The sequence below is a fragment of the Bos indicus genome, chromosome 10 (genome assembly GCF_029378745.1).
Source record: "Bos indicus isolate NIAB-ARS_2022 breed Sahiwal x Tharparkar chromosome 10, NIAB-ARS_B.indTharparkar_mat_pri_1.0, whole genome shotgun sequence".
NCBI lineage: Eukaryota > Metazoa > Chordata > Mammalia > Artiodactyla > Bovidae > Bos > Bos indicus.
This window is the reverse complement of record NC_091769.1, coordinates 44,930,918-44,951,654: the sequence shown is the minus strand read 5'-3', so window position 1 is coordinate 44,951,654 and position 20,737 is coordinate 44,930,918. Positions and strand designations below refer to the sequence as shown.

At 41.7% G+C, this 20,737-nt stretch overlaps 1 protein-coding gene and 1 pseudogene across 1 annotated transcript in view; both read left to right on the top strand.

Annotated features, from left to right (window-relative positions):
* Nucleotides 1-20,737, top strand: part of LOC139185243 (uncharacterized) — a 214,989-nt gene that overhangs the window by 18,475 nt on the left and 175,777 nt on the right. The window contains exon 3 of the mRNA XM_070797415.1: nt 8,417-8,532. The gene's annotated coding sequence lies outside the window, so the exon portion shown is untranslated. The remainder of the gene's footprint in view (nt 1-8,416; nt 8,533-20,737) is intronic.
* LOC139185242 (NADH dehydrogenase [ubiquinone] 1 beta subcomplex subunit 8, mitochondrial pseudogene) lies at nt 13,891-19,208 on the top strand (annotated as a pseudogene).

Below are 20,737 nucleotides of genomic sequence, written 5' to 3'. Positions count from 1 at the left end.
AGCCTGCAGCCACATGTAGGGAGCTGAAGGAATAAATATCCTGACTTCTCTTTCCTACGTAAGGGCTTCCAAGGTAGCTCAGATGGTAAAGAATCTGCCCACAGTGTGAGAGACCTGGGTTTAATCCCTGGGTCAGGAAGATCCCCTGGAGAAGGGAATGGTAACCCAATCCAGTATTTTTGCCTGGAGAATTCTATGGACAGAGGAGTCTGGAGGAGTCCATCGGGTTGCAGAGTTGGACATGACTGAGTGACTAACACACACACATACCCTTTCCTACTACTACTTTTATTGAAGTCGCTCAGTTGTGTCCAACTGTTTGTGACCCCATGGACTGTGGCCCACCCTCCTCTGTCCATAGGATTCTCCAGGCAAGGATACTGGAGTGGGTTGCCATTTCCTTTTCCAGGGGATCTTCTTGACCCAGGGATTGAACCCAGGTCTTTGGCATTGCAGGCAGACACTTTACCATCTGAGCCACCAGGGAAGTCCCAAACTCCTTACCATTGGCCTAACCTAACTGGAAATCAGTAGACAAGGGATCATGTTTACTATCCATGGAATGACCTCTAGATAGTAGACAGGACCCCTTCTAGGGGCTTGAACAGGTAGAAAGGTATGGAGAGTGGATCTGGAGGGCAACCTAAGATCATCTGGTACAGAGGCTCTCTAAATCAAGCCAGCACCACAGTTTGCAGTCTTCAGCAGAGCTACCCTCTTGAGCATATGCCATTAGAGATTCCAGGGCTCATGTTGGATAGACAAGGTGATGAGCTACAAAGCAGGGATCTCAAGGGAGTAATTGTAATTGAGTATGGTAGCTAGTGGCAACCCACTCCAGTACTCTTGCCTGGAAAATCCCATGGACGGGGGAGCCTGGTAGGCTGCAGTCCATGAGGTCGCCAAGAGTCGGACACGACTGAGCGACTTCACTTTCACTTTTCACTTTCATGCATTGGAGAAGGAAATGGCAACCCACTCCAGTGTTCTTGCCTGGAGAATCCCAGGGATGGGGGAGCCTGGTGGGCTGCTGTCTATGGGGTCGCACAGAGTCAGACATGACTGAAGTGACTTAGCAGCAGCAGCAGCAGCATGGTAGCTAGAAGTCAGAGCTGGCTAGTGAAGCAATACCAAGCCTAAGTCTATGGAGTGAGACCAATGGAGGAATGAGTGAAGGAGTTAGAAGGAGAGCAGGAAGAAGCAGGATGTAGACGGCTGGAGTGACAGGGCTGTGTGGTTCAGGAAAGGAGAACAAGGGAGGTGAATTGTTACAGGTGAGCTCTTACCTGAGCAAGCAACACAGCAGAGTAAAGAGAGATGGCAACCTCTTCAGTTAATTATACCAGGCCAGCCCCCACATGACTTGTTGTCTTTGCATTGATTGTTTCCAATTGTGACCACAGTTCTTAAGTTCTGCCTCCAGCCCAACCTACCTCTCTCAGCACTGGAAGTGCCTCCTACTTCACTAGGATGATTGAAGTCATCAGAAGTAGGTTTGTTCAACCTCTACTTGCTGCCTCACTTCCTGTCTTCACTTCCTCTTGTCCCAGAGAAAAAGTTTTCTTTCCTCTTCTATGTGGCTCTCTGAGCCTTCTCCTGTATCCTTAATCTCTTCATCTCCCCCATTCTCCAAAAGGAAGTTGATACTTCAGTTGTCTTTTCTCTCTAACACTTTCCACTAGCTTTCCTTCACACAAATTAGCCTGAAAAAACGAAAATCACAGACTGATCACCCTTTTCCAGCTACTGTCCTCTCACTCCTTATCTTGGGTACCAAAACCCTAGAAAAATTAGCTCATGGTCACTGGCCCCCAATTCTACCATCTACTCCCTCTTCTCTGTGTTTTGACTCCTTTGACATAGCTCAGCTGAATATGAAGTCTCCAGTGGCCAACTAATCAGCCCCTCAAAATTTTTTTCTCCATCTGGAGTTATGAATTGTATGAGAGATTTTAATTATAAAACAACCTTGCCTTGAAACTTGTTCCTTCACATGCATGACCCAGTGTTCTCCTGGACCTCTTCCCTCTTCTTCCAATGTCCCTGTGCCTTCTCCAGCAGTGTTGGGCAGGGTGGAGCTCTGGAATTAGACTTTCTGGGTTCACATCCTAGCTCATCCACTTCCTATTTGTGCAGTGTTGGACAAGTCATTGGATCTTGTTGAACCTTGGTTTCCTTGTCTGATAAACAAAAGTGGGATTGGTAGCTGCCCTTTTGGGTGGTGTGAGAATTCAATGGCATGATAAACATAAAGCACTTTGCAGGCTGCCTGGCTTGTAATAAGTGCTGCATTAGCTTTCAACATTTTTATCTCTCCCCTCTTATCTCTGATATATTTTCTTCCATCAGGTGTACCAATACATCATTCTTGAACTTTCTTTGTGCTTGCCTGCTTTTTGCTCACATCATTGTCCCTCCCTGGAAGGTTCCCATCTCAACTTCATTTATTGAAATCCATCTACTTCTTTAAGACCCACTTAAATGTCACCTTCTCTCTGAAGCTCTCTCTGGTCACTCAAAGCAAAGCTTATTTATTCTCCAATGAAAGCTTATAATCTTTTGTTCATTCTTCTGGCATATTTTGTCTTGTATTGTAATTATTTAATTATATAATTTACCTTATTTATTTTCAATTTTTTGATTGCAAAGGGATAACTGGTGGGTGTTGAGTAGTAGGTGGTCGTGAATACATTAGTATGGGGCCATGTATCCTAATCCAGTGAGGAAAGCATTACATTAGATTCAGTGGAAATATCTTTATAAAGAATATAGACCATCTCAAGGGAATACTGAACAGAGTTCACTTAGGTGATTCTGAAATAAATGACATGGGAAAAGCAAAAGAATGAGCACATGAATTCTTCACTTGTTTTTAATACATACAAAACACTGGGAAAATATGTAGAAAACTGGAGGTTAAACCTCAGAAAAGCTATCTGATTTTAACACGAATAAGAATGAAGTGCTGAGTCAAAGTTGTTTAAGAAATTAATCAAGTAAATAAAAAAAGTTTATATATTCCATGCCTGTTCTCAGAAACTCAGAAAATAACTGAGAGAGTTTAAATTTGGCTGAGTATGAGAGAAGGAAAGAGACAACAGAATAGATCTTGCACTCTGTGGGCCTTTGTTAAATATGAGTGAACAAATGAATTAAGAAATGTAGCCATCAAAGTAAAATCTTACTGCTTTAAAATCACCATACTCAACAAGAGTAAATTGAATTTGATTGATTTGGCTGTGTGGCTTTGACAGTGAGCTCTTTTCACTCTGTAAATATTTGTCACTGATGCGCATTTTCTCATTAATGTTCCCTCTTGTCTTGGATCCTTTCAAGACACTGCTGTGATGGACCTAGAGATGATCATACTAAGTAAGTCAGACAAAGACAAATATCATGTGGTATCACTTATATGTGGAATCTAAAAGAAATGATACAAGTGAATGTATTTACAAAACAGAAATAGATTCAGATATAGAAAACAAACTGATGGTTATTGAAGGTGAAAGAACGGTGGGGCGAGTAGGGATTAACACACACAATTATATATAAAATAGATAAACAATAGGGACCTACAGTATATCACAGGAAACTGTATTCAACATCCTTTAATAACCTAAATGGAAAAGAATCTGAAAAAGAATATACATATATTTGTAAATAGCTGAATCATTTTGCTGGATACCTGAAACTCACACAACCTTGTCAATTAACTATGCTTCAATAAAAAAAAAATACTGCCGTAGTTTTCTTCCTACTTCTCTGGTTACACATTCTCAGTATTTCTTCTTTAGCATTCCTTTCTTCGAATGTGTCTCTTCTCATTTTGCTCTCTATATCCTTTCTGCATGATCCATCCATCCATCCCCATGGTTTCAGGTCTCTTTCATATACTGATAACTCTCAAATATACATTTCCAGGCTCCAGACACACATATCCAACCAACTACTTGAAGTCTTCACATTTCACTCATCAACACTGAGCTGAACTCATTGACTTTTGCCACCCAGCCTGAGACTGAGGCACATGAGCCTGTTAGCTAGTGGTGAGCCTTCATGTCACCCTTTCAATATTAACTGATTGATTGTATAATTTATAGCATATTAGTTTCAGGTGTACAGCCTAATGATTCATATATATTGCAAAATGACCACCACAATAAATCTAGTTAACCTCCTCAAGCTTTATTTAGAATAGAGGCTGAGAGCTTTTGAAAGGAAGGATAGAAAAAAAATTGTTAGTGTTTCAGCGCTCCAGCTTCTATTTCCCTGGCCAAATCTGCTTGGTCCCAAACTTGGATATCTCATTAAGAAAAGCAAAAGCCATGTGGCTAATCAGAACCTTCCTCCTTAGGAGTCAGTCCAGTGAGTTGCCATCTTTATTAGAATGTTCCATCACAGGGAGAGGAGTCTCAAGTGAGGAGTCTCAAGTGGCTTATCTGAATATTCTGTACAACTACATGTAGTGATCTCTTCCATAGAGGTTCTGACCAGAGTTTCCTCCTACTCCTTGTATTTCCGGTGATATTTAGGGATATAGGTAATTTCTCTTGGAAGCTTCCCACATAGTATGGCTCTGCCCTAACTCAAGGCTCACTTTCCTATAGAATTAGCAATCTAAGTAAATGGTATCACATTACATATTTTCCCAAGCTGGAACACCAGATATCATCTTTATTTCTTCTTTCTCTTACTCAACCACCATGCCAGATCTGTTTCTTATTTTCTAAAATTACCCCACTTTCTTATTTCAAATACTTTATCCATTAAGTCTCTTGAATTCTTGCCCAAGAGTGATACCATCTGTGCGTAATGAGGTTCTATTTCTTTCCTTCCAATTAGACTGCCAGTAAAATGTTAAATGGAAACAGTGATAGCAAGCATCTTGGTTTTATTTCCTTTTTGAAAGGAAATATTTCTAATGATTCATCATTAAGTATAATGTTTGCTCTAGATTTTTGGTGGATACTCTTATTAAATTAAGAAAATTCCCATGTATTTCTAGCCTGCTAAGGGATTTTCTTAAAAGGCTATACATCTTTTATCAAATGTTTTTTTCTATATATTTGAGATGATCATATTTTTGGACTCACACAAATCAGAAAGAATCAAGCTTCTCTATTCACTTGGAGGCTGGTCTAGATTTTTATTTTCTCCTATTGCTCTTGTCTAGGTTTAGTATCAAGCATTTACTTGCCTCATAACAAGAGATGGGTGAGTTGACCCCCTTTTTTTGACTCATTGGAACAGTTTGTAAAAGCTTGAGATTGTGTGTTTCTTAACGTTTTGCTGGAACTCACCTATAAGACTGACTAGACCTAATATTTATTTCTTTCCTTTTTATTTTGGAAGATAGATTTTAGTTTCTTGAATAGCTCCAGGCCTATTCAGGCTTCTTCTTGAGTCTGCTTTGACTAGTTTTTATAATTGTTACCAAATCCAAGCTTTCACATTTACAAACATAAAAAAAAAATTAATGTCTTTCTGTCTCTGAATGTGATATAATTTACTTCTTTAATTGCTCAGTAATTCTTCAAAAGTGTATAGGTCATAAAAGACATGTAAAGACTAAGGAAATGTCACAGATTGGAGGAGACTGAGGAAAAATAGCAACTAAATGTAATTTGGTACCTGGATAAGATCCTGGAACAGAAAAAGACCATTTGTGGATAAATAGGTGAGCTTTGAATAAAGTTTGCAGTTTAGTTAATAGTAGTGTACCAATGTTAATTTCTTAGTTTTGATAATTGTACTATGCTGATGTAACATGAGGAGAAGTTTAGTGAAAGAACTCTTCTATCTCTTTCAACTTTTCTGTAAGTCTAAAATTAGTTTAAAGTAAAAAGTTAAAAAAAGAGATAATTCTGGTAGTGTGTAGAAAATAGACTGGGAGTGGGGGCAGGCTGGACACAGGGAAAATAAGTAGCAGTTCAGGAAATGTGGTTTGGAAGAGTAAGGATGAGAAGTGGTTGATTAAATTTAAAACTACCATGTCTGTACCTCTGTCTTATTTTTGATTCCTAATATTTATTTTACTGTCTCCCTTTTTAACTTAATAAATCTTACTAAAGTTATATTGACTTTAGCAGTCTTCTCAAGGAACTAAATTTTGAAAAAATTCTTTAAATTTTTTTCTTTCTTTGCTATTACATTCATTTTTATTATTTCCTTAATAAATATTTATTGTGCTCTTAGTATATATCAGGCATTTTCTAAGCACTATAAATAAGTCAGTGAACAAAAGTGACTAAGATTCCTGTCATCAAATCCATGAAGCCTTAAAGTCAAAGGTGCCCAGCAGCAGGACCTAGTGAGAGGGCAGTGGTACATCTGGGACCAAGACCGGAAGAACCAGAAGGCATGAATAAACTGTATGAGCAGATAGTCCAGAGCCCCATGTCACCCTGACAAGTGCATGGGTGCTCCTCCCCCAGCTCATACGTGCGGCCATATGGAGAGATCCTTGTGACCATGCAGTGTGGGCATAATCCCAGGTTGGTTTACAAATGAGTTGGCTGAAAATTATAGCTACATTTGTCAATGACCTTGAAAGACTTCAGAGGGGGCAGATCTTCCCAATGGATGGCATGTGAGAGATGCACCTGGTCATCTACTTTGTGCTGAAGTGGCCTGAGGTGAGGATGCACATAGATTCCTGGGCAATGGCCAATGGCTTGGCTGTCTGGACAAGAAATGTACTGGAAAATCAGACACAAGGAAATCTGGTATAGAGATGAATGGATGGACTGATGGGAGTGGGCATGAAGTGTAATGATCTTTGTGTCCCTTGTAATGCCCACTAGAAAGGATCCCTCATGGGAGAGACTCTGAACAACCAAGTAGACAGATTGACTCAGCCAGTTGTCAATCAGCCAGTTGTAGGCAGCCTTCATCATCAGCTACCCCAGAGCTGGTCTTATGGGCACCCGATTGGAGTGGCCACAGTGATCGAGATGAGGGCTACTGACCTGATTTAGCAACTGTGGCCTCTGAAAGTCTGAGTTGTTAGCAATAGAGACCAGTGCTGAGCACCTGGATATGGTACTATTCCCTGAAAAGGTTAATCAGCCACCTGGTGGCAAGTCGGTTACATTAGGCTCCCTTCATCCTGGATCAGCGATTGGTTTTCACAGGGATAGGTGCTTATTTTGGGCATGCTTTTTGCCTTTCCTGCCCATACAGCAAGCCTTAGCCAGCACCCTTATTTGGGAGCTTATAGAATGTTCAATCCACAGGCATAGGATCCCACACAGCACAGGGTACTCATATCACAGTAAAGAACAGGTGGGAGCGAACTCATGCCCATGGGAACCACTGGTTGCATCACAAGCCATATGCCCCAGAAGAAGCAGGTCTCAGAGAGTTCTGAAACAATCTTCCAAAGGCACAGCTGAAGCCCTAGCCCAGCCCAGACACAATACTATGAGAGACTGGGGCATTATCTTTTAGGATGCAACATGTGTCAGAGACTTATGTATGGCACTGGGTCCCCAAGTGAAATAATATATGGATTGGAGAACAGAGGAGTGGAAGCATGAGTGATCCCCTCCCCACCTCCCCGCCCACTTCCATCACTCCTGATGATCCACTGGGAGATATTGTCCTTCCTGACCCTGCAACTCTCAAATTGGCAGGGTTAGAGATGCTTATCCTTTAAAGAGGCTCATCTTTACCAGGGAACTAAAGCCCTTTGGATTTCTTGTGTCCAGGATCAAGTAGGCAAGAAGAGGTGCCTCTGTCTCACCAGGAAGTAGAGCTGCTGTTATAAAGGGGGCAGGAGGAACACACATGGAGCTAGATGATCCACTAGGGAGCCTCCGGGTGATCTCTGGCTGCTTGTAATTGCGAATGGACACATGCCCAACCTGAGAAGATGCCTCAGCAATGAAGGTTTGGGTCACACCACTAGGAAAGCCACCTAGACCTGCTAAGGTGATAGCTGAGGGTGAGGGAAATTTAGGCTAATTGTGGAGGAGGGAGTTATGCCCTGGTAGCTACTCCATCAATTCCCCCTCCTCTAAGCTTTCCCTTAGACTAGAGGCCATGGGAACCATGGAAGAGCTGCTGCCCAAACTTACCTTGAAAAATAGTTCTATGCAGGTGAAGGGGTGGACTGTGGCCGCCGTGGGAATGGACCACTCAGATCTTCTGCTGAGGGGAGTATGGCTGCCTGACAACCCCTCTGTACACACCACTATATTCACACAGAAGACTTGTGTCTTCTGGGTTCTTCCAGCTATGACGGAGCACAGCTGGATACTAGTGCTGACCCATTCTTGAAGGTCATGGGATAACTCTAACGGGAAACTTTGGCTCAAGGACTTCACATCAACCTAACCAAACTATTTGGGAACTGAGCTGCAGTTTGAGACTCTTCCTACCCAAACCTCCTTCTTTCCTCCTCTCTTTTTCACAGGTATCATCATGATTGGAAGCCTCTCTCAGCCTACTCCTGCTTCCTTTATGCTTCACAACAACATATGAATCTCTTGCACATATAATCCCATCTTGGTATCTGCTTCTTGGAGGACCGTGAGTAACACTTGATATTTAAGGCCTTGAGACTGGGGGAGGTGCTCAAGGTTGTGAGTGCAGATAGAAATGAGAAGGGAACTGAGGTCTGGGGGCTCTCCAGCATCGAGTGAAGGAGAAGAGAAAATTAACAGCAGAAACCAAGAAGGGTGGCTAGCAAAGTAGCCAAGAGAATGTGCTGTTCTTGAAACCAAGTAAAGACAGTGTATCTGAGAAAAGGAATAATTGACTATGTCAGGGATGGTGCCTGGTTGTGTAAACTAGAGGTCATGGGTTTAGCAAGATTACACTCACAGTGACTTTGACAAGAGCAATTTTAGTGGAGGGTGTGGATGACCCCTGATTGGTGTGTGTTTAAGAGATAATACGAAAACCATTTCAAGTTTTCGTACCTGGGATTTTTCAGGAGTGCTAACTAGAACAACTTTATTGAGGAGATGTGTTGCAAAGAGAAACTGGGAAATGGGGCAGTAGCTGGCTGGGGAACTGAGATCAACGAAAGGATTTTTAAAGATGCTCGAGATAATGCCATTTAAGTATGCTGATAGTGGGCTGACCCAGTAAGGATAAAAAAAAATTTATTGACATAAGCAGAAAGTGAAGCACTGTTGAAGTGGAGTGCTGGTGACTCTGTGAGAAAGGATGAGGTCACTGAAGGGGGAAACTCTTTAAAGAGGATTCACTCCAACTCCCTGCTCCTCCCAGGCCGACGCCTTGCCTGAGGTCAGTTACCCTTGAGTCCTTGAAATAAAACAGAATTTCCCATCCTTTCAGGGAATTTCACAGAGAATTTCTTAGCACTCAAATTTTCAGTTCCCTCTTTGCGTTTGGTATCTAGAGATTTCACATAGCCTTTCATGATTTTTGACTATACTTCTAAGCTTATTTTAAAACTTTAACCCATTTCATGTTTTTGTATCTGGAGTTTTTATCTGGCTATCTCAGTTTACTATCTTAGTAGAAGTGGGAGTCTCCTGCAGGGATTTTTTTCTCAAGTGGAGATCTTGTTAGGGTACTTCTTTGATGGTTTACAGTTATAGGAATAAGATCCAGGCTTCTCGTGATGACGTGTAAAACCTGTTTCTTTCTTGTCTGGCTCCTAGCTGTCTGTCTCTTGCAGTCTCAGGAGACATGAATAGGTCCTAAGACTCACCATGCTTTCTAGTGCCCCCTTGTCTTTGCATATGTTGCTCTCTTCCCTATAAAGGCATCCCTTCTCCATAAGTCTGAAGCTTGCTCACCCTGTAAGACCCATTTAGGGAGCTGATGCCTAAGACCAATCTTTCCAACTCACCTCATTCCCAAGAGTAATTTAAATGCCTATCTCACATGCTCATCACACTCATAGCTCAGGGAAAGCTTTGTGCCCTGAGTATCATTGTCTATTTGTGTGTTAGTTTCCTCTGTCTGGTTTGCTCCTGGCTGCCTCTAGCATTTCCAGTGCTTCTACATCCTAGGCATACTGTACCTTGGTAAATGTTGGGCGCTCTTCCCTGGTGGCTTAGGTGGCAAAGAATCCATCTGCAATGCAGGAGATGCAGGTTCAATCCCTGGGTCAGGGAGATTCCCTGGAGAAGGGAATGATTACCTACTCCAGTATTCTTGCCTAGAGAATTCCATGGACAGAGGAGCCTGGAAGGCTATAGTCCATGGGGTTGCAAAGAGTCAGACATTACTGAGTGACTAACACAATAAGTTTTCTGTATGAGTCACAGAAGTCTCAAAATTTCTTCTGGATAGGGAAATATATCTCAATAATATTTTTTATAAAATATATTTTGTTGATTGTTAAAGCCTTTATATAGCATTGGCATAACTTAGATAAATAAAGACTGTTAGAATTTCAAATCTGGAGAGAATCTAGATATTCTTGTTGTTCAGTCACTCAGTCATGTGCGACACTTTGCGACCCCACAGACTGCGGCACACCAGACTTCCCTGTCCTTCACTATCTCCCAGAGTTTGCTCAAACTCTTGTCCATTGACTTGATGATGCCATCCAGTCATCTCATCCTCCATCACCCCCTTCTCCTCCTGCTCTCAATCTTTCCTAGCATTAGGGTCTTTTCCAATGAGTTGGCTCTACTCATCAAGTGGACAAAGTATTGAAGCTTCAGCTTTAGCATCAGTCCTTCTAGATCAACTAGTTTGATCTCCTTGTTGTCAAAGGGACTCTCAAGAGTCTTCTCCAGCACCACAGCTCAAAAGCATTGATTTTTCTGCATTCAACCTTCTTTATAGTCCAACTCTCACAACCATACATGTGCTTGTGCTTGGTTGCTCAGTCGTGTCCAACTTTTTGCAACCCCATGAACTATAGCCTGCCAGGCTCCTCTGTCCATGGGGAATCTCCTGGGAAGAATACTGGAGTGATTTGCCATGCCTTCCTCCAGGGGATCTTCCCAATCCAGGGATGGAATCCAGGTCTCCTGCATTGTAGGCGGATTCTTTACTGAGCCACCAGGGAAGCCCAAGAATACCATAGCTTTGACAATACAGACCTTTGTTGGTAAAGTGATGTCTCTGCTTTTTAGTATACTGTCTAGTTTTGTCATAGTTTTTCTTTCAAGGAGCAAGCATCTTTTAATTTCATGGGTGCATTCACCATCTGCAGTGATTTTGGAGCCCAAGAAAATAGTCTGTCACTGTTTCCATCGTTTCCCGATCTGTCTACCATGAAGTGATGGGACCAGATGCCATGATCTTACTTTTTTGAATGTTGAGTTTTAAGTCAGCTTTTTCACTCTTCTTTCACCTTCATTAACAGGCTCTTTAGTTTCTCTTCACTTTCTGCCATAAGGTGGTGTTATCTGCATATATGAGGTTATCGATATTTCTCCCAGCAATCTTGATTCCAGCTTGTGCTCCATCCAGCCTGGCATGATGTACTCTGCATAGAAGTTAAATAAGCAGGGTGACAATATACAGCTTTGACATACTCCTTTCCCAATTTGGAATCAGTTCATTGTTTCACGTCTAGTTCCAACTGTTGCTTCTTGACCTGCATACAGGTTTCTCAGGAGGCAGGTAAGGTGGTCTGGTATTCCCATCACTTTAAGAGTTTTCCATAGTTTGTTGTGATCCACACAGTCAAAGGCTTTAATGTAGTCAGTGAAGCAGAAGTAGATGTTTTTCTGAAATTCCCTTGCTTTTTCTATGATCCAATGAATGTTGGCAATTGGATCGAAATTCTTAGGGATTACTTAACTCATCTCCTTTATTCCCTGCATAAAAAAATGTATCTTTCTTTGTACCAATTTCTGTGTCTATCCACAGTGTATGAGAATGCCTCTTTCTGCTCACACTTTCTTCCTAGCCTAGGTATTTTCAGTGTCTTATATCTTTGATAGTAAATTGAGTGTATCGTATATGTTTATTGGAAATTTATCTTTCTTCATTTCTGAAATGTCTGTTTATATCCTTCTCTCAGTTTTAATAGGGATGTTGATATTTTTCATATTTATTTGTAAGTGCATTTTATAACTAAAGATATTAACCCTTTGTTTCTCATATATACTACAAGAGTTTTTCTAGATTTAACTTTCTTTAGAGTGTCTTCTGTACCAATGGTCAAATGTGTCAGTTTCCCTTCTTGGTTTTAAACTTGATGCCATTCTAGGGATTATCTTCTTCACTGAGATTATAACAGAACAGAGTATAAAATTGTTCTATCCCTAAGAAAACCATAATTGAAAAAGACACATGTACATCAGTGTTATTAACTGCAGCACTATTTAGAATAGCCAGGGCTTCCCTGGTGACTCAGCTGGTAAAGAATCTGTCTGCAATGCATGAGACCTCAGTTTGATTCCCGGGTCGGGAAGATCCCCTGGAGAAGGGAACAGCTACCCACTCTAGTATTCTTGCTTGGATAATTCCATGGACAGAGAAGCCTGGCAGGCTACAGTCCATGGAGTTGCAGAGTCAGGCACAACTGAGCAACTTTCACTTTCTTTCACTTCAGAATAGCCAGGACACAGACGCAACCTAGATGTCTGTCAATAGATGAATGGATAAAGAAGTTGTGGTGCATATATACAATGGAACATTACTTGATCATGAAAAGGAACAAATTTGAGTCAGTTCTAGTGAGGTGGATGAACCTAGAGCCTGTTAGTACACAGTGAAGTAAATCGGAAAGAGAAAAACAAATATTGTATGTTAACACATATATATGGAATCTAGGAAAATGGTAGTGATGAACCTATGGGCAGGGCAGGAATAGAGACTCAGACATGGAGAACAGACTTGTGGACACGGGGAGAGAAGCACTGAAATATGTACATTACCATGTGCAAAACAGAGAGCTAATGGGAAGTATGGTGTGACACAAGGGGCTTCCCTGGTGCTCTGTGACAACCTAGAGGGGTGGAATGTGGCAGGAGGTGGGAGGGAGGCTCAAGAGGGAAGGAATATATGTAAACCTATAGCTGATTCATGTTGATGTATGGCAGAAGCCAACACAACTTTGTAGGGCAACTATCCTCCAATTAAAAATAAATAAATTAAAAAACTGTTCTATATTTAACAAAATGTGCTGAGTGGCTCAGTTGTGTCTAACTCTTTGCGACCCCATGGACTGTAGCCCGCAAGGTTCCTCTGTCCATGGGATTTCCGAGGCAAGAATACCGGAGTGGTTGGCATACTCTACTCCAGGGGATCTTCCTGACTCAGGGATCAAACTTGCATCTCTTGTGTCTCCTGTATTGGCAGGCAGATTTTTTACCATTGTGCCACCTGGGAAGCGCCATTTAACAGTACATTTTATTATTATTTTTTACATTTCAGATTTTAGTCCACCTAACTTTTTTTTAATGTCAGAAAATAATCTCACTTTATCTGCCCTCACATTTTTTATCGAATTGCTCCAATGCTGTTTCTACAGTTTTATATATTACTAATTCAAAGTGAAGGCACTGGTATATTTTCATGAAGAGCACAGAGAGGAGGGCAGAGAGGTCTGGATCTCCTTGCTGAGCACTAGCTCTGCCTATTTTCTGATGTTGTGAGGTTTAATGGAAATAGTTTATGTGACATACTGGCACCGATGAGGAATGTACTGTCATTGGGCACCTTTATGACTTAGTAGTAGTAGCATTAATTGATTTTTTCTTCTCTGGACTCTATTTTATTCTGTTGATCTGTTCATCTATACCTGTCCCGGGATCAGATCAGATCAGATCAGTCGCTCAGTCATGTCCAACTCTTTGCGACCCCATGAATCGCACCACGCCAGGCCTCCCTGTCCATCACCAACTCCCGGAGTCCACTCAGACTCACATCCATCGAGTCAGTGATGCCATCCAGCCATCTCATCCTCTGTCGTCCCCTTCTCCTTCTGCCCCCAAACCCTCCCAGCATCAGAGTCTTTTCCAATGAGTCAACTCTTTGCATCAGGTGGCCAAAGTACTGGAGTTTCAGCTTTAGCATCATTCCTTCCAAAGAAATCCCAGGGCTGATCTCCTTCAGAATGGACTGGTTGGCTCTCCTTGTTGTCCAAGGAACTCTCAAGAGTCTTCTCCAACACCACAGTTCAAAAGCATCAATTCTTCGGCGATCAGCCTTCTTCACAGTCCAACTCTCACATCTATACATGACCACAGGAAAAACCATAGCCTTGACTAGACAAACCTTTGTTGGCAAAGTTATGTCTCTGCTTTTCAATATGCTATCTAGGTTGGTCATAACTTTCCTTCCAAGGAGTAAGCGTCTTTTAGTTTCATGGCTGCAGTCACCATCTGCAGTGATTTTGGAGCCCAGAAAAATAAAGTCTGACACTGTTTCCACTGTTTCCCCATCTATTTCCCATGAAGTGATGGGACCGGATGCCATGATCTTTGTTTTCTGAATGTTGAGCTTTAAGCCAACTTTTTCACTCTCCACTTTCACTTTCATCAAGAGGCTTTTGAGTTCCTCTTCACTTTCTGCCATAAGGGTGGTGTCATCTGCATATCTGAGGTTACTGGTATTTCTCCCGGCAATCTTGATTTCAACTTGTGTTTCTTCTAGTCCAGCGTTTCTCATGATGTACTCTACATATAAGTTAAATAAGTAGGGTGACAATATACAGCCTTGACAAACTCCTTTTCCTATTTGGAACCAGTCTGTTCCATGTCTTGGGATAGTACTGCTTTAATTTCCTGCAGTTTGATCAAATATTTTATTATCTATTAGGCAAAATCCCTTGTGTGGGTTTTAACTTCTTGTAAATAATATGAAACATCTTTTTTATTGCACATATAACAGTACATTTCGTTGCTCCTTTTTCTTGTCCTTAGTTATTATAAAAGCATCTCAATATTTTTTAGCATTTAGTATTTTAGTATCCAGAATGTAATTCTAGTTCAGAAGTTTAGGAAAAGATGGCAAACAATGGATGTCATAAGAAAAAGTTGAATAGTTAGGGTTATTTGGATTTACTTGATGTATCATGAAGAAGAAATTAACTTGTTATGTTCCATCACCTCTGTGAACCAAATGAGGAAATAGGTTTAAATTGCAACATGGGTTTTGGTTAAACAAAAACAAAAAATTTTTCTTAAAAAAAAAAGTAAGGCTGATTAGAGAGTGAAGCATACTTCCAAAGAAAATGTTAAACAATATTCTGAGGTTTTCTAATTCTTTCTTATATCTTTGTACACGCTTGGCCTGTGGAAGGGAAAGGAGCATCTATCTCTCTGTTGATTGTTTAAGGGACTTTCTAACTTTAGGATTCCATGAATGTTAACCTTTAATGCAAGCTAACCTGCATTTTGGGGACTTTCCATGCATGTTAGGAACCAAAGTGCCATCATCCTCAACAGAGTCTAGTTTAATAATAGTTTTGCACAATAATACACAAGTCTTAAAAGCACTTGTTTTTCTTTAATCAGTTTCTCTTGACTTGTCATTAGTATTTCGAGCATATGAATGAGTCATTATCTCTTAAAACGTGCCTCTTCCTTTGTTTACTTTTTGCACATATGCCCCGAGACAGGGAGCAGCAGGAAATGGCCCGTTACTGGCGACTATCAAATAGTGATCTGCAATTTCTTTCACTGCATGGTTTATTTTTTTTTAATTCACACATCCACTCACTTTATTAATGCTTTTCCACACCTAATGCACATTTCTGATGCTGCTTTACATTTGAGAAAATTCTCAAAATATCACAAGTGAGCTGGAAACAGAGAAATAATGGAGACTTAGGGCACTACAGTTCCCAGCAAGGTCTTAACTTTCTCATAACTTTATTGCTTTGGATTAACATCAATCAACCAAATGTTTCTGGGGTTACTCTTACAGTGGGTGTTGTGAGATTAAAAAGAAATATTTATTTATTTCATTATGCATTCAATAGTTAGCAAATATTTATTAAGAGCCCTGGATAGATGCTGGAATCTACTGGAAAGAAACTACACCCAAAGTTTTCAGTCTAGCCAGATTTGCAGATATAAGTGTTATGAGTGCTATAAAAAAAGAAGAGGGATCAAATTTATTTATTCAACATGCATCTCTTGACCCTTCTTCTTGCTTTGTGCAAAGCATAAGTGTTATATAAATTGGGAAGTGGATCAATAGAGGCTTCCTGTAAGGAGTTGAGTGCCAGCTAAAAATATAGGGACTTTCAGAAGTCATAGGTAAATGAGTTGCCCTTGTAGTGCATGAGCCAGATAATCACTGAGGCACTGGCAGAAGTTTCCCTCCTGTCTTCCTACTGCCTGCCACCCTGAGAGCCACACAGCACATGGACTGCCATTTCCAGGGAGGCAGCAGGGCAGCTGTGGAAGCCACCTCAAGCTGGCAGAAGGAGAGGTCAGCAGAAGGACCTGAAGTGTCAGTGGAGGGGAAAGGAGGCAGAAAGATATATCTTCCCAGCCAGGGAAGGTTCTGAACAGGCCCAGGTGAGGGACCAGTATAGGTCTCTACAGCCATGTTCTTCCTCTGTGCTCTGAAAATGGGAGTTTCACATCCTTTCCAACTTATGTCTAAATCCTAAATCACATCAAGAACCATGCCTTCCCTCCCCTCACCCAACCATTCATTCAATCAGCCATCAAATCGTTCTGCCAAAACTTCACATTTCTCATTGGCCTGTCTCATAGAGCTCTTCCTCCATTTTTTTCTCCCCTTCTGGATGGTTTTCAACCTTGGATACATATTGGAATTACCTGGGGAGTACTTGATGCTTGACTTCCATCCCAGAGATTCTGATTTAAATGGTCTGAAATATGGCCTGGGTATCATGATTTTAAAAAGCTCTCCAAGTAATTCTAATGTACTTACAAGGTTTAGACTCATTAGTCTTAAAAATAATGTGATCAATGTTCCATCTAATTCATTAAAGGAAAGAGAGCACTGCTAATCATGTTCATCTGTTTGTCAGGAAAAAAAATAAAAAACTTGAATTAGAACCATAGGATTTTAAGTAGATATTTGGTTAGGATTGTTGTCTATAAAGAGTTTCCAGGGAAGATGAAGATGGCAGTGGCCAGGGGATGGTCCTGTGAGACTGAGGGCTATAGAGGGCAGAGTGAAATGCGGTATCTTTGGGAGCATGGACAGCTCCTACATCATGAAGGACGTGCTCCCAGGGCCCTACCCCAAGACCCTAGAAGAACAAGTAACCATAGCCAAGAAGTATAACATGCAGGTGGAAGATGAGGAGCCCTGGCTGGATGATGGCATGGGATATGGCAACTACCTGAAGTTCCCTGACAGTTCACAGCAGGAGAGGGATCCATGGTGTGACTGGGACCACCCAGACCTGATGTTGAACTGGGGTGAACCAAGGCTCTGGGGCCTGGGTGTGTATATCAGAAAACGTATGGATGTATCCTCCATGCCCGTTTCTTGGAATCTCACATGTAAGCAGCTCCACAGCTTCACGGCCTTCATGACATTCATGTTTTGGGTGTGGGGAGAATTATACCACTCACCTGCCCATGTGTGGAACCAAAGCTGCATCCTTATACTGATCGGCAACTGGAAGCGGTCTGCAATCCCACCACAGAGTTGGAGCTGGTGGTTCATCCTGAGATCTGGGGAGGCTTTGTTCCCCGTAAGTGGCTCTCTCATCCCTGGAGATTGAACCTTAATAAAATTCCTAATGAAACTCAGTGCTGTGGAAGTAAAAAAGAAACAAAAAGAAAAAAGAGGTTCTACTTCAGTGTGGAGTTGTAGAAGCAAGTCCAGAAGGAGGCAGTATGTGAATACTGTGGTGGCATCATGGACTGAGTATTTGTGTCCCCTTAGAATTCATATATTGAAATTCTAACTCCCGATGTAATGGGAAAAGCAGGTGGGGCCTTTGGGAGGTAACCAGGTCATGAGGGTGTAGGCCTCATTCATGGGACCCGTGAGAGACCCCAGAGAGCTCTCTCTCTCTTTTTGCCCTGTGAAGATACAATGAGAAGATGGCAGTCTGCAACTTGGAAGAGGACTTTCTGTATCCATTTGATTTTAGTATCTCCTTATTGTTTAAGCCACCTGGTCTATAACACTTCTGTTTTAGCAGTTCAAGCTAAGACACGTTATGACAATTAATCAAGGAAGTTAGCATAAGGGAAGGCGAGGAGTTGTAAGCAAGCATTATCATGTTGGATTTATCAGGAGAATGCCTGCCCAGGCTTTTCTAAGAAATTTTATACAATTTAATCAGTTCATGGGCATGTGGACAAAGGATAGCTTAATGCACTGAACAGTGACAGGTAGTCCTAAGAGGAGTTGATCGCCTTCTTCAGATATCCAAAGGGTTGTGTCATAGAATGAAAATTAGATTCTTCGGAGCCAGAAGAAAGAATGAGGGTCAAAAAGGCAGTGCTTCATGGAAACATATATTCATTCAATATAAGGGGAACACTTGTCTTTTCAAAATGCTGTCAAGTAGTGAAGTGGGCAGCTTCAATGGGTAGAGAGATTCTTGACTCAGGAAATATTAAATCAAAGACTGAAAAATCTTTTATTGGTTATTCTGTTTGTGAGAGATGGGTATATGTGAGAGAGATGGTAGGAAGAGGCATGGTATCCACAAGACATTGCGATGTAAATGCTCATGTTTAAACATGTACATATGTGTAACACACATGTATAGAACTTAGACTTTCCTTTATTAAAAAAAAATAAACCTTGAAATGAGAAAAGAAAATGCAGCCAAGGTTGAGGCCTGGATCCCATGGAAATCAAGGCCTGTGTAAGAGTCTTTCTTCTCATCTTCATTTCTTACACTGCTCACTGTCACTTAGAAAAAGGGGCCTAGAATAGGGTCAGCAATCTGCCATGTACACACAGGGGAGGGGCTTGGGCCAGCCATCAAAAGACTGAGGCAGAGGGCCTTGTGGACTTGATACTCTCTGACCTTTCTGTTCTCCTGCTGCGCATGAACCCTGTTCTTTGACCCTCAGGTCTCTAAACAATCATGGTGCCTTTCTGTTGTGCACAGCTGACCCCTGCATTCACGGTGTCTGCTGCAGAATGCCATCCTAATGCTCTCATGTCCATTATTTTGTCCTCTCCTCTCCAACCTCCTTTCTACCAGATTCCCTCCCAAACTTTCCCGTCTGTTTAATCTCCAAATATAATGACCTGAGAAATTTATGTTAGTGTTTTGAATTGGCTCACTTATCCTTGGGAATCAAGAAAGTAAGTGGAGGTGTTCTTGGATATGTGTGGTGGATTTGGAGGGTAGAGGTTGCTGTGTGGACCTGCAGAGAACTTTTTTCTTGTCCTCAGTTCTAGGGCCAGGCAACCTGGAAGCCTATTTGCAAGGCTGCCAAATTTTGATTTAATTTATTTTGAAAAGTGTTACCCTTCTTAGCCAGGTATTTCCTTCTTTTGTAAAACTGGGCAAGTTATAGACATTGTTCCAGTGATAATTTCTATGCACAATAACTACAAAAACATTTCTCATATAAAGTTCAGTTTTAGTGTGGAAGAGAAAGTAAGTGTGGCACATTTCCAAAGTAGCAGAAGGAATAGTTGCAGGAAGACCATCATCTGTTTCTTGTAATGAACACTCACCCGTACAACACCCAAGGGCCTTAGGGTTTCTTTAAGAATTTTATTTCAGTAGTGTGCTGTAAAAGAATAAAACTGGGAGCTTCTTTTTCTTGAAGTAAACATAGCAAGATTTTCTTCTGTCTGGGAAGACTGTTTTTTGGTCCGGGAAGATTAAGAAAATTTTTTTCCTGGTTTTTATTTTTATTGCATTTATTTATTTAAAGTACCTTCATCTTTATTCCTAGGTGGCGCAGTGGTAAAGAATCTGCCTGCCAATGCAGGAGAATCAAGAGACTCGGGTTTGATCCCTGGGTCAAGAAGATCCCCTGGAGGAGGGCATACTGACCCACTCCAGTGTTCTTGCCTGGAGAATCCCATGGACAGAGGAGCCTGGTGGGCTACAGTCCATAGGGTTACAAAAACATGACTTAGCAGCTGAACAACAACAACTTTATTTGGGAAGGGGAGAAAGGAAATTCTGGGTCATCACCTGCCCCACTCTGCTCCATGATCTAAACATGTTGTCCCCAATCCCTCTTTCTTTCTTGGGTGAGGGGAGAGAACCAGGTGGACGTGGGCATCGGGAAGTGGTGGAAGATGACTGTGGAGGAGGGAGAGTCATGGGGACTCCAGTACAGCAGGGTCAGCTAACATTGTGGTTGCATGCAGTGCCAGGGTAGGAGGTGGGGTGTTCCAGGAGGGGCTCCAGGAGGATGTCAATTACACGTGTGTGAGTCCAGGAATTGCAGCGGGTGTTGACCTGCTAGACGTTTTGCTCCCTTCTAACCTGCCCTCCCATTTGCACTTCTAGATTGCAGTTTGCCTTATCTGTGGCCTGAGGAGGTATTCACCCTTTTAGGCTGCACGGGGAGAGGAGAGAGGCCAGGAGTCAAGGGTAGGAGCAAAGTCGGGGGTGGCACATTGGCAGGGCGAGGGCTGCAATAGGTGCTACCATAAATACTAGCAGAGTTTAGCCAGTCCTGAGCATGGAGCAACAGACTGGTTCCAAATAGGAAAAGGATTACTTCAAGGCTGTATATTGTCACCCTGTTTACTTAACTTATATGCAGAGTACCTCATGAGAAACATTGGGCTGGAGGAAGCACAAGCTGTGGTCAAGATTGCTGGGAGAAGTATCAATAACCTCAGATATACAGAAGACACCACCCTTATGGCAGAAAGTGAAGAAGAACTAAAGAGCCTCTTGATGAAAGTGAAAGAGAAGAGT